Source organism: Archocentrus centrarchus, chromosome 2 (assembly GCF_007364275.1).
Source record: "Archocentrus centrarchus isolate MPI-CPG fArcCen1 chromosome 2, fArcCen1, whole genome shotgun sequence".
NCBI lineage: Eukaryota > Metazoa > Chordata > Actinopteri > Cichliformes > Cichlidae > Archocentrus > Archocentrus centrarchus.
The window spans coordinates 19132868-19147580 of NC_044347.1; the positions used below are offsets into that span (position 1 = coordinate 19132868).

Below are 14713 nucleotides of genomic sequence, written 5' to 3' on the forward strand. Positions count from 1 at the left end.
GTCCTGAAAAGGGGGGTTGAAGTCCCACCTGAGCTACTGTAATAATGTAGGGGAGTATTGAGACAAGACCGCCCAAAAGTGTTTCTAGTAATGTGAAAATATGGTTAGAAGGGCAGGGGAGTGCTCCGATGGGAGGTATTTTCACGTGGGAAAGTTGTTTGTTTATGACAGCCCGGAGAACAGTCTTGGAGCCATTGCATGAGGATCAAACTCATAGTGGATTGGGAGCATCCTACTATGCCCATTGTTCCTGATAACAGCAGGGGGAGGTGTGAGTCTGGGTAATAAAAGGCAGTGGTAAAGTTGGGAGAGAGCTCTTTTTTTTTTAGCTCTTTTAGCTCCTTTTTTAGCGCACTTTTTGCTCTTCCTCTCCTCCCTTTTGCAGCGGCTCCAAGGCACTTACTCCCGGGAGGGCTTCTTTGCTTTCTTATACTCTGTTAAACTCTGGACTTCTACTTTTTTGCTTTTCCTCTACCACCCTTGCAACGGCTCCAAGGCACTCACTCGCGGGAGGGCTTTTTGCTTTCTTGTGCTTTGTTTAACTTTGTGCTTCAATAAATCCTGGAAACGAAACCTGCTCATCTCCAGTGAGTTTTTGTAAAGTGTGACGTTACTATCAAGGTGCACTTGTTTTCATTGGTCTCACTTCCGCCTGGTAAGAGGGGCAGGGGGAGAGAGCCGCACCACGACCCGACACATGAAGCAAAAAGAAAATAAACAATTGCAGTGAGTAAGAACATGTCGGCTTAGGAGTCCTAATGCTCAAAGAACAAACGTTTCTTGCACATTTACTCTGCCATCAGATAATAAATCATTTTTAAACAGGCATATTAGAGGCAAGCTGTGTCCGGGAGTCATCAGTCACCTTTCACATCATTTCAGCACAGCTTTAGTACAAACAATCACTGCTGTTACTATTGTGGTCAAATTTAAAACTTTCCTTCGCAATACTAAAGTACTAGATACACTGATAAATCCACTGAAGTTTTTAAATCAAAGTATGATCCTTTAGCGCAGGCTTTTCTCAACTTGCTTTTTTCGTTTAACAAAAAAAAATTTGTATATTTGATGTCCAATGGGAGATTTTTTTTCCAGTTACCTTTTGTTTATTTGTTTGGTGGAAAAAACTTATAGTAGTGCACAGGAAGTCCTCCCTCACATCTGACCATTATACGTTTTTTACCGTAAAACGTACCCTTATAATTACAATTGGGTCTCATGTCTCCACTCTGTAAGTTACAGTCAACAATGTTAAACACTGATGTACTAGTTACATCGCCGTCTCCTCTCCCATTACAAATGGATCTTACTGTTTCCTCATTGCTAAGGATGAATTTTTCTTCTTACACCGGCCGTTGTCTTTGTAGATCTTCCACTTTCTTATTACTTCATCACAGTTTTCCACTGTCATATCAGGATTTATATGCTGTCTTTTAAACTCTTCATAACGACCTTTTTCAGGTTGGTTCTCACTTGGTTTTGGTTGAAGTTTCTTTGGTTTTGAAAGTCCGGCACCAAAGAGCAGCACAAGCAGCAAACAGGCAAACAGGATCCTCATTATTTCCTGCAGCAGGAAAAATGGAAACACGTCCCAGAATAAGAATTTATTGATTTTTAACTACATTTAGTACATCATTTTAAACAGTTTGGCTTTTATGATTTTGAAATATTTTGATATATATTATAGTTTTGTTTTGTCCAATTGTGTTATTTTAATTAGCTATACATAATTCTGCTTATTAAAGCTATTTTCTTTTAATTAATCAGTGTTTGTCCTTAAATGCAAAGACTGCAGGTTATTGGAGAGCAGCTTCTCTCTCCCCTTCAGTCCCAGTATTGTGTGTCTTTGCTGTCACAGCTAAATATTGTCTTCATATATGTTGGAGCTGTCTAGAGTACAAGATTGATAAGTGATGTTTTCAGAAAATACCAAAGTGCTGCAGCAAGTTTATGCAAACAGCATTTGTTAAATATGGCTCACAGCTAAGTAACAATTTAATCTTGTTTGATGGTGACTATTGGCTAGGTTTTTTTTTTTGTGGGGCAGTACTATCAGGGCTTCTTAGCTGTGGTCCCTGTGAATTACTGATTTTTAAAATTTTTTTTTTTAAGTGTTTAAGTCACCAATAAATGCAGAATAAAGATTTGAAGAAGTGCCACAGTCCTAGCAGGCTGACAATTAAATTTTATGAAACTTGTAATTCAAACTTTTCCAAATTAGGACACTTACCTTATTTTTTGCTTTAGTGTTGGAGAGGCAAAGGAGGAGGGCTAATTCTGGGGGTAAGACGGTACCAAGATGATCTATCAACTAGGATACAGGAAAAAGAGGAGAGGCAATCCTTCCAGTTACTGGCTTGTATTCCAGTGGTGTCTGGAGCACTTAGTTAATATACAGAAACCACAAATGACTTGTGCTGATGTGTGAGTGAGCTGTGAACCTCTCACATACAGAGCTGTCTGTGGCATAAATATAAGCTCTGGCAGTGTCGTATTCATACTGTAAATAAGCCCTCAGTCCAGCTACAGAGTGATGCTGTCAGAGCAATTATTTGCTTAGAGTTACTTTTTATTTTATTTTCTACAAAAATATTTGACGAAAAATTTCTATCCTTGAATAAATTGATCAAATTTAGTCTCTCTGTCACTTATACATTACTGTATAAGTTACTGTCATGTGCTGGATGGGAGCCCACAGCACCAACATGAAACACACTTAACTTGGCATGATCTTGAGAATAAACATACATTCATAAGCAGGCACACCCAGCAGGAACCTAAGAACTATGACACAACAACAAGCAGGGGAAACTCAGGACTTAAATACTCAAGAGGGCTGATGAGGGAAGTGGACACATCTCGGAACACAGGCGAACCAAATTACACTGACACGACAAAGGGAAGTAAACTGAACAAAACACGCAAATATCCCCCCCATGTGTGTTGTGTTTTGTGTATTCTTGGATGGTGTTCTGTAACTGCAATTTCCAATGTGTGAACTTGTTCACCCACATGGCAATAAACTTCATTCAAACTTCATTCATTCATTCATTCATTCATTCATTCATTCAAATACACGATGACTGTCAAAATGAAACCGGAAACAACTAGACGGCGACCGGAACGCAGACTAAGACACAAGAACTTGACACGAGGACAGAGGGAAAAAATAAAGCACAAGACTGTCACAATTAAACAGCAACAATGGCAAAGTTCAGGTGATGTTTGTGAAAGAGACCATCAAGATATTTCCTCACAGTATGTTCAGGAGATTATTTTACAAACAGCCTAAAACTTGAGGATTTTGTACAAACACAAAGGGAGTTACACTGATCACTGAGCTCTGTGACCATTGTTCTCTTTTTCTTCGGCCTCTCTCTTATCGCTTCATCAGGTTAAGGACAAACGTCTTTCTTTCAAAGTGCTTTTAACACTTTTTTCTTCTCTGTGTAAATAAACGTGTCTTCACACATGTACAGTTCACAGCTGTGTGACATGTGCTCTGGTACGGTGTGAATTCACGCCATAATTAAAGCTTCAGTCCAGCCACAGTGTGATGCTTTGAAAGTGCTCAAAATACTGAGAAAGAAACTGTCCTGCTACACTGTGATTGTGCCTGGGTCTTGGATCCAGGGCTTTGAGTTTTATGAGTTTGTTATTTTGGATTTGAGATGATTTATGTTCTAGTTCTTTTCTTTGTCTTTATGTGTGATATATTCTTGTGCTTTTGAGTTGTCTGGGCTCCTTGTTTTATGATTGTTCTTTTCCATGTCCAGTCTGTTCTGGTCCATCTTGTCTCTGTGTTTGTCACTTCCTGTCTTATTGTGATGTGTCTGGTTTCTTGCATGCTGTGTTTGGTTTTGCATCCTTGATCACCTGTGTTCCCTGGTGGTTTCTCCCTAATTACCTGGTGTGTTGTGGGTGTTGTGTGCATTTCCCGTGTTGTGTCGTGTCATCATCAGCTCCTTACACTGTGTGTTCCCTGCTTCCTCTTCAGTCTGAGTTCCCTGTATTTGGATCTGCTCTGTTATTCAGTGTGTTCCCAGCAATAAGGCTGTTTAAGAGTTTTCGTTCAGTCTCTGGAGTCTGCGTGTTGTGTCCTCGTCCTGCAGCCTCACAGCATCACATGAAATAATGAAATCAAATTTAACAGCAAACTTAGAAGAAATCAGACATGTAACAGTTTTACAATTGAACAAATTTAAAATAATAGTTTTTTATTATTTCACCTTTCCCTGCATAATTGTCTAATGAATTTATTTTACTGTGTTATTCCGACATGTTTCCTGTATTTAGGTGTAATTTTGATCTAATAAACTTTTTTGAGAACTTGTTTCTGTAATTCAGTTTAGTTTTACTTCCACAAAGGGGATCATCACAGTCAGGTCATTTTAACCACTCTTGATGACATACTGAACACTACTACCATTACTACTACTGATAATAATAAAGAACCTATAAAAAATATTCAGAATAAGTACTGAATAAATATCCTGCACCTCCACAGCTGACTGAGGGGCTCGCTGTTTGTTTTTTATCCTCATTGTTAATATAAACCATAACAGCTCATTACTCTGCATTACTTTATCATTACCTTTGTTGTTTCCTCTTCCTGTGATATTGTGCGTTAATGTTAGACGTGGGCTGTTGTCTGGATGTGGCACAAGATTCTTATTAATCGACTGACAGGCTTGAAACAATGTGTGTCTCCATAGTGTGTTGGTTCACACATTTGCTTGATTGGTGAATGGTTGCTAGTTCAATTCCAGTTGTAGAGAGAAATCTCCTGTGGAGCTGCATCTGAATCCTTGAAACGAGGGAGCTGAAAGTAGCTTTCAGTCTCGATGATGTTCGTTAAGCTCTGTAACATTTTCAGTTACTCATCCTGAGGATGCAGAAGCACCGAGACACATGACGTCATTAACTTGAGCTGATAGCAGAAAATTTAGAGTCATTTAACTTTATTTCATTTTTTTGAAGAAAAACATTTCAAATTTAAAGCAAATAGAGTTTAATTTTGTAAATGTTTTAGAAATAAACAAAAAGGTTTACTTAGTTTTCACAACCTCCACATATTGAGATTCACTTTAAAAGCACATATATCAGACAAACAAATAAATGTACCATGTCTGAAGACAAACACACAACGGTTCCCTCTGCTGTTTGTACAGAGAAGTCAAAAAGCTTCAGAAATCTGACAAGATCAAGAGTTTCAGGATGGTCTGACCAAAAAAAAAATGAATATTTTCACGCAGGTCTGAATGTCTGTATTGCTGGCAATAAGTCAGACTCGTTTCCTGTGGGTGTTGGACTCCACCAGGGCTGCCCTTTGTCACCGCCCCTTTTCATAATTTTTATGGACAGGATTTCTAGGCGTAGCCAAGTGGCAAAATGCTTCTGCCTTGGTGGCCTCAGAATGGTCTCATCTCTGCTTTTTTTGTGAATGATGCGGTCCTGTTGGCTTCATCAGGTGGTGGCCTCCAGCTCGCAGTGGAACGGTTTGCAGTTGAGTGTGAAGCGAATGGCATGAGAATCAGAACCTCTAAGTCTGAGGTCATGGTCCTCAGCTGGAAAAGGGTGGAGTGCCCACTCCGGCTCAGGGACGAGTTGCTGCCCCAGGTGGAGGAGTTCAAGTATCTCAGGGTCTTGTTCACGAGTGACAGGAGAAGGGAGCAGGAGATCAACAGATGGATGGGGATGCGTCCGCAGTGATGTGGATGCTGCACCGGTCTGTCGTGGTGAAGAGGGAGCTGAGCGTAGAAGCGAAATTGTCAATTTACCGGTGGATTTACGTCCCTACCCTCACCTGTGGTCATGAGCTTTGTGTAGTGACCAAAAGAATAAGATCGTGAATCCAAGCGGCAGAAATGAGCTTCCCCTGAAAGGTGGCTGGTCTCTCCCTTAGAGATAGTGTGAGGAGCCCAGCCATTCGGGAGGGGCTCAAAGTAGAGCTGCTGCTCCTCCACATTGAAAGGAGCCAGTTGAGGTGTTTCTGACTAGGGTGAGCTGTTCCGGGCATGTCCTACCAGGAGGAGGCCCCGAGGTAGACCCAGGTCATGCTGGAGAGATTATATCTGCTGGCTGGCCTGAGAATGCCTTCGGGTCCCCTCGGATGAGCTAGTGGAGGTGGCTGGAGAGAGGGAGGCCTGGGCTTCTCTGCTTAGTCTGCTGCCCCCATGACCCAGCCCCAGATAAGCGAAATAAAATGGATGGATGGAGGTCTGAATGCATGAATATATGTTTCAGGTTTCTGTGGGACATTTTGAGGAAAGACAGAAATATGGATTTTCTCAGACCTCTGTTTTGGTAACTCTGGGTTAAATTCACTATGATTCTGTTATTTAAAAACAAATAATTATTAACGTTTTCTTTTGCTCTCTAGAAAACAGCAAACACACATTTGTTGTCAACTGTCCTCATTAGAAGTGCACTGGAAGAAGAGGCAGTGTGTTCCCACAGTGACTTGTGTCTTATGTGTCTTCTACATGAGTTTAACCCAGAAGAGGAAGCTGCTTAGTTTTCTGCACTGTCCTGCTCCATGACAGAGGTGTGGCTGATTGTGAGATTAGGTTAACACAAACCTTTGCTCTTATAGAGGTGCTCACACTCACTGATCATCACTTAATCAGGTGCATTTAATGATTTTATCTTAGTTCATGTGTTATTGTTTATCTCGAGTTGTATTTATCTAACTTTATGAACAGATAATTTTAATTTTTATCTCCACATATGTGAAACCTTAGATTTGAAAGAGGGTCTACTTTTTCCTTTTTTGTTTAAATTGTTTTGTTTGTTTGTTTTTAAGGTAGAGTGAAACGTCCAGGTTAGTTATCAGGTAACTTCAGAAAATAAAAGACTGCATGTGTAACAGGATCTGTAACAGTGGGCGTGAAAACAGATGACAGTTCTGTAAAACAGGAGGAAACGTGCTGCTGTTTGCTGGCCAGTTTTGCCAGAATTTATTACACAAGCACAATCAAAGATCCACAAATTCATCCACTATTGTTCACCATCAATCAAACAGTATCAACACAAAAGAATCAAAAGAAAATACATCCTTTTCCATAAACAAATACAGAAAGAAACCCACATTATCATGTTAATGGATCAATTTAATGGAAGAAGCCTACATCCACATATACTGTACTCACTAACGTTTGTGTTAACGGTACTTTCTGGTTTTCTTCTCTCGGTAAGTTTGCTGCTAATGAATGACCTCAGACTGACTTGATACATTTTACAAACATAATATACATAAACACTCGAAACATAAGCATAACTGAACTGGAGGGTTACATTGTGTGGGAGTGTGCTAAAGGACAACAGTGTTCAGTTATGGATTTCTTTTTTTTTTTGGTTCTGGACGCATCACTGACCTGTGATGACCAGGAGAACAAATGAGCAGAGGAAATATTCGCCTGCTCAGTCCAGACTGACAAAGTTACCACCAGCAACATGTTTTTCTGCCATTTGTATGCAAGTGAGACAAGAAAGTGAAGTCTAAAGGACGCTGCCATAACTCTTGTGATTGTGATATTTTTCCACATTCACTGAAAACCAGTTCCTTATTTTTTTATTACTTTAAGCAAACTTTAAGCTTTAAGCAAAGTCTTTAAAAGCATCTCCACAGCAACATCATGAAGTGATGTTTAAAGATCAAAGCAAGTACAGAACAGCTCAACAACATTCAAAGTGTACAGGCCAAAGATCATTTTTGATTATATTACATTTAATTGTAATTTGTGTTTTCATCGTATTGTTTTGGTACCTACAAGGATTATCATTTGTTCCACCGCTCAGTTTACAATGCAGAATTTTCATTTCTGTGAGACTTATATACAGATTGTCATGACCAAGATAATTCTCTTGACTGCAGATTGTTTTAACGTCCCCATATTTACCAATGATGAATGTATTCTTTGACTTACAGTTGTTACCATTATCTCTGATGTCCCTTTCTTTAATCAGATAATCACACCCTCCTTGTGGAACGTTCCTGATGATATGCTGGTTTTTGAATTTCCTAACACGTATGTCAGTTATGCAGAGCACAGCTCCAGAGAGCGCCACCAACAGGAAAATGGAAGCTTTCATTGTATTTCTGTGGCAAAGAAAAAGAAAAACAGAATGAGCGCACATCTTTTTTATTAATTATTTTTGTTTCAGAAACATTTCATCCTTTAAACCATGTCTACAAAATTACTATACACATTTAATGCTGCAAATCGGATGATAGCAAACAACAACTAGCAGAGATGTCTCACCTTTTCCCTGATTTTCACTTAGCTACAGAGTGGTTTGTTGGCTTGAGCAGCCACGATGTTTGCAGGATTCGACTGTTTGAGGCAGCAGTCGGTGAAGATCCTCACTGAAGGAAATTCTCTGAAACATCAGATTTGTTGCAGTGAGTCCATACAGTGGCCAGGTGAATGAACCTCATCTGACTGAATATTTATCTAAAGAGAAATCAATGACAGCTGTCAGTGTGTGAGCTGTGCAAAGAAACAAGTTCTTACCTAATGAGGAGTGAAGACAGGAGATGAGCAGAGATCACGTCTACTGCAGCTCAGGTTACAGTTCACTTCTGTCACAGTGGAACAAATAACACTGAGCTCTCTGTGCTTCAGTTTTTATACGTTTCAGTAGCACCACCTCAACACCAACGTCACCAGTGCACAAATTCTAAGAAACTTTAACACTTCTCTGTTTGTGAATAGGAAATAAAATGCAAATAACCACAGCATCATGCAGATGGCAATTCTTATTCACTGCTGCCTTTACAGTGAGTAAGTGTGCCAGACAACTGACAGTATTTTTTAATATAAATAAACCAAGTTTCAGCATTGATGGTGCCTTTGCACATGTGCAAGCAGCCATTGGCCTTGTTCCTCGCACACACAGATTTTTCTGGATTCTCAGTGTTTTCATAATGTTGTGCATTGAGAGTTTCGGCCTCTCTAACATCTTTTTATACCAGTTCTGTTACTGAGCTGTTCCCAGTTAAGCTAATTTGTTGCCAAACATTCCTCAAGCTGTTTCTTGCTTTTCCAACCTTTTGTTGCACCATCAACACTTTTTTTTTAGATGAGGTAATATTTTTCATAAAATAATAACATGAGCAGAGGAAAGCAGGGGAACCCTCTTTCGTCTAGCACAAATGTCACAAGTTATCTGTTCACGATCAAACTGAACAACAAGCTGTTTTCTAGTTTCGCTGAGATGTGTAAATCAAGTCAGACGTATTTTTAATATACAGAAACCACAAATGACAGAGGACTTGTGCTGATGTGTGAGTGAGCTGTGAACCTCTCACATACAGAGCTGTCTGTGGCATAAACATAAACTCTGGCAGAGTCATATTCATACTGTAAATAAGCCCTCAGTCCAGCTACAGAGTGATGCTGTCAGAGCAATTTTTGCTTAAAGTTACATTTTCAATGATCTCTTATGTCACACTTTCCACTAAAGGAAGATAATTTCTAACAGGTGAACAAAGCTGATTTACTTGAACAACCCAACTGTATGTCATCAAAAATTTTCTCAGATCTCCGTTTTGGTTAAATTCAGTATGACTTTGTTAATTTTGAAAACAAAGAATTTGTAACATTTTCTTTTTCCTTTGTAGCACTGTGTACTGATAACTATCAGTGGATGTAACACGATTTTTGTGTTATTTTCTGTTTTTGTTGAAAAACAATAAAAAAATATTATTGCTGTCAAACTTTGCTTTTGTGTGTTTTAGAATGATTTTTGCCCCAAAATAGCTATTATGCCATTAACTAGTTGTAGTTATCTTTTCTTTTAAATGAATATTTTTAACATTTTTATAGACAATTTTTGAAGAGAAAACAGCTTGAAAAAAAGTTAACACCTAAATGAAAACCAGCGGTAACTGGCATATAAAAAAAGGGACAAATTTGTAGCATCATTGTCTGAACCACAAAAGCAAAGTTTTGGGATCAGAAATATATTTTTAGTTTGTTTACATGTACACAACTAGAAAAGCATAGTTTAAACCCAAATATGAGACAAAAGTGGAAATTTGTTACTTACATTTATTTCATATTGAAGGGGGAAAAAAACTTCTCACTGTATGTGTACTGAGGCAGCAGTGGTTACGCAACAGAATCCACATAACCATCAGCTAATTGCATGTAAACTTTCTGTAATAAATAAATCTATATGTACATTGTGAATCTAACTTGTTTTATTAAATGCCACAATTTTAAAGAAAATCTTTGCTGTCATTCTAAACTAATACTGTAATGCCAGTTTGCTAATGTCTAAGCTGTGTGGAAAACAGATGCATTTGTTACCAACTATCCTCATTAGAACAACACTGAAGGAAGGGGCAGTGTGTTGCCATAGTGTCTTGTGTCTGTGTGTCTTCTGCATGGGTTTAAGCCTTGTTTTAGAAGAAGAAGCTGGTCAAGAGGAAGCTGGTTAGGTTTCTGCACTGTACTGCACCATGACAGAGCTGTGGCTGCAGCCATCTGACTGGCTCAGGCCACTCCAGCTGGATAGTTCCTGCATTTCAGTCACTCCATTAAAGAAAATCAATGCTGTGTGCAAAAGTACCCTCACCTTCTGATAACCTCTTCTTCCCAAATTATGTTTAATTGCTGTTCACAAAGACACACAGACAGACACCTTAGATGCATTTTGTACTTTGCCTCATTCACATTGGTCACAATCTATTTCATAACAATTACATATAGTGTGACTGAAATTCATATTTACAGGTTTATCATGATGAAGACAATCAGTAACATTTGCTCCCAGCAACCTCCAGACATTGTGGACCCTATTACACTACACTACGCTACACTACTATTTAAACAGTGCAGCTTTTAATGGCTTGTTAGAACAAAGCTGCAGCTGTCACTGACAGCCATCTTTAAATTAAGGTCAGTTGCTTACCCTGTGTGATCCTACTGACCTTAAAGTGGAGGCCGCGGGTTCAGAGGGAGCAAAATTTCTTCTTCCTGCAGAATTTTCATTCAACAGAAGGAACTGATATTTATGATCACCACCATACACAATGTACAATTGCAACCTAGTGTGCACACTTTGTCCACCTAAGACAGGTAATTAAAATCTACATGAAATGGGCAACAATTGACTGAAGTACATCCCTAAAGCTAACTGGGCAGACAGACACTGTCATCATCAAGGGCCTCTTCCTGAGGAGAAGATTAAGTGTGAATTGACTTTTTCACTCCATGATCTGCAGCCACACAGGACTGCACTGAAAATGAGTGGAAAGCAGCCAGTGTCTGAAGACTTAGGTACAGAAATTCACATCTATTACAGGAAGCAAATACATATACTTTTTATCATATCCCCAACTCAGTAAGACACTCTCCTCTCCATTACTCCATTAGTGTGTAATTTTCAGTGCCTTAACCAGTGTCTTTAAAAGGCTGAGGATTTTTAAGTCTTCATAGAAAGAGTTTTGGGTCTGATGAAGTTTCTTTTGAAATCATTTAGCCAAGTCCCTCTGACCTCTTCCCACAATGTTTTAATCAGTCTAGACTCTAGACTCACACACACTCTGTGTTCCTTTAGCCTCTGTGTATTTGTATGTACTTTTTTGTTTTTGCTATACTGTAGTATTTGGTTGGAACTATATATTTTTGCATTAACAAATAGTAGTAGTAAGTATGCAACAAACAGACATCCATTCACAGCTATTAGCAACTTAGAATCACCAATTAACCTAACCCCAGTAACTGCATGTCTTTAGACCGTGGGAGGAAATCAGAGTACTCAGAGCAAACCCACACAGACACAGGGAGAACATGCAAACTCCACACAGAAAGGCTCGGGCCAAGGTGGGTTTGAACCCAGACCTTTAAACTGTGAGGCAACAGTGCTGCCCGTGCTGCCCTCAGTGGTAATCGTATTTCTACAATTTTGATCGCACAGTGTTGCAAACATTATTTTTGCAGTGCAATGATGCAGCTAAAATACATGTGTTTTTTTTAATGTAAGATAAACCATGTATGGTGCTTTGCTGTCAATCTGATACCACAAAAATGAATAATGTAATTTAAAGAGAAGATGACACATTATGTTTGAACACAGATAAATTAGCAGACAATTCATTTCCTGCCAAAAACAGGAAATCAGATGTTCCTGATCCCACTGAACAACCTGAATTTTAGCCTCCAGTGTTTTTGTAAAGGGTTTTATTTAATGTACCAGCAACATTTTCATAAGAGTTGCACATTCTGCAGACATATTGTTGGCTCACTGAATCTGATTATCTCACCCTGAAAAGTGTCTGCTGCTTTATCTGTGTTTAAAAATAATGTGTAATCTTCTCTTTAAATTACATTATTCATCTTTGTGGTATCAGATTGACCGCTAAGCACCATACATGGTTTATCTTAAAAGCAGCTGCGTCATTGCACCACAAAAACAATGTTTGCAACACCGTGCTATCAAAATTGGAGAAATGCGATTACCACTGAGGTCAGCACGGTCAACACTGTTGCCTCACAGCTTGAAGGTCTGGGTTCAAACCCACCTTGGCCCGGGCCTTTCTGTGTGGAGTTTGCATGTTCTCCCTGTGTCTGTGTGGGTTTTCTCCAGGTACTCCGATTTCCTCCCACAGTTCAAAGACATGCAGTTACTGCGGTTAGGTTAATTGGTGACAACAGCTGCAACAGCAGTTTGCTCAAGGAGTAAGGGTATCAGGATGAAATCCTTGGACCCATTGGCAGACCCTACACTGGTGCACGATAATACTTGACATCATATGGTGAGAGTAGGCAGGCAGTTCCTGAAGGATGAAGGAATTGATATTGCTGACTGGCCCCCACGCTCACCTGACCAAAATCCAATAGAACACCTCAGGGACATCATGTTTCAGTCCATCCAACCCTACCAGGTTGTACCTCAGACTGGTCAGAGGCTCACCCTGGGAGGAGATCCCAGGGTGAGGGCCATCCAAACTACTGAGCACCATTTTGAGTTGCTGCAATGAAATTTTTGCAAAATGAACTAACCTGCTGCATCATTTTTTTCATGTTTTATTTTCAGGCTGTTTTGAATTCAGCCTCTGTGGGTTGATAATTTTCATTTCTATCAAGTGATGTGGCATAGTTTCATTCCAAACACATCACCCAGTCCATACCAGTGTAAATATGAAGCATGATTTTTCCCATTGAGATTGGATGTTTTTTCAAAGTGTTCCTTAAATTTTTTTGAACAGTATAAAATAAATATATGTTAGGAACATTTAGATAAATATTAATCTTTCATGTGAATTATATGCATAATCAAGCTTTGATATAACACAGCATGGTGATTAAGAGAAATATATAACCTGCTTTTGATTAAGCATTAAATAAGAAATCAGTTAAGACAATGTTAGAATAAGAAGCATAGTTAAGAGTATTAAGAATAGAAGAATATAGTCTGATAGTAAGATTTTTAGTTCAAAACTGCATTATGAGTATTGAACTTTCTGTGTCCCTCCAGTATATGGAAAGACGAAAAGAGAAGTGCACAGAGGTCACGGCAAAGTGAATGTAGGAACCGGGACTTGTTGAGGACACCGGTTTGTAAGAAATGTGTTGCTTGCCTAAAATGAAGAGTTTTAATAACAACAAAAAGTGAAAAATATTTATTAACTTTGAGTTCATGATGCATAACAACTAAATAGAGCTTTCTAATTTATTTCTTGTTATTGTCAGTTTAAGCTCTTGTGTAACGTCACATAGAGATTTGATGTGTATAAAAGATAAACAGTGAGACTTCCTCAGTGAGCACTTCTCCTTAGCAACCTTGGTGTTGTTTACCTGTAACTGCTCCGGCTTGCAAGTCTTTAATAAATTACATTGCATTCAGATTGTCCCTCTCCTGGTATTTAATTAAAGAAAACTAAAATTTTGATTACAATATAGAAAAAACTACTAATTTTATTTAACTTTTCATCATTATTAAAATGAAAACTGAGTGCTGTAACTCAACACATGCCTCAGACAAACACAGTATAACTGATTTATTAAAATTTCTAACACATATCAAGTTAAAACTGAAGAAATTCTACCATAGCCCACGTGTTAAATGCACTAAAGCTAAAAGAAGACTGTTTTTCTGTTTCTTTGTTGTGTACTTTAGAAAAATGAAAACATTTTGGGACAAGATGAAAATGACAAATTTGAAATGTAATTTAAAAGAAATCCTACTTGGACTTAATAAGCCTCACCATTTTAAAGAGGCTGGATGAGAAAAATAATGTCCTTGGAACTAATGTGTTATACTGTGAGAATCTAGTGTTGCATTAATTCTTTGAGCAGTTTATTTGAAAAGTTTACAATTGTGAAATATTCAGATTTAATATCTGTTGAGTCACATCTTTTACAGTTGCGGTTGTTTAAATGATCATGTACTGTTACTGTGGTGGGGATTTGTTATGAATTTGAGTTTTATCTCATTCCCACCTGACCGATTTTCTAACCACACCTCAGCCTTATATGCAGTCTTGTTTTCATCAGATTGTGTTACACTTCTGTGGAAAGCTCTTTCATTTTATGTTTTTTTTTTTTTTTTATCCCCTGGTGTGTTTTTCATGTCCCTATTATGTTTTAGAGTATTTACCATTTTGGATTGCTTCTCCCTGTCTTAAACCTTCCCTTTTGTTCAACAACTTTCATTAAATAGACTGTTTTTTTCAGTGGTTTCTGCATTTGGATCCTTGTTT

The 14713-nt window shown here is 38.5% G+C and overlaps 1 long non-coding RNA gene across 1 annotated transcript; it reads right to left on the bottom strand.

Moving 5' to 3' along the window:
- Positions 1 to 8087: 8087 nt before the first annotated feature.
- Positions 8088 to 8593, bottom strand: LOC115797447 (uncharacterized). The gene is made up of 3 exons (XR_004021414.1): positions 8517 to 8593; positions 8265 to 8382; positions 8088 to 8101 (listed from the first exon to the last, which is right to left on the bottom strand). It is a non-coding gene; the product is annotated as an uncharacterized LOC115797447 (long non-coding RNA).
- Between the last annotated feature and the right edge of the window lie 6120 nt (positions 8594 to 14713).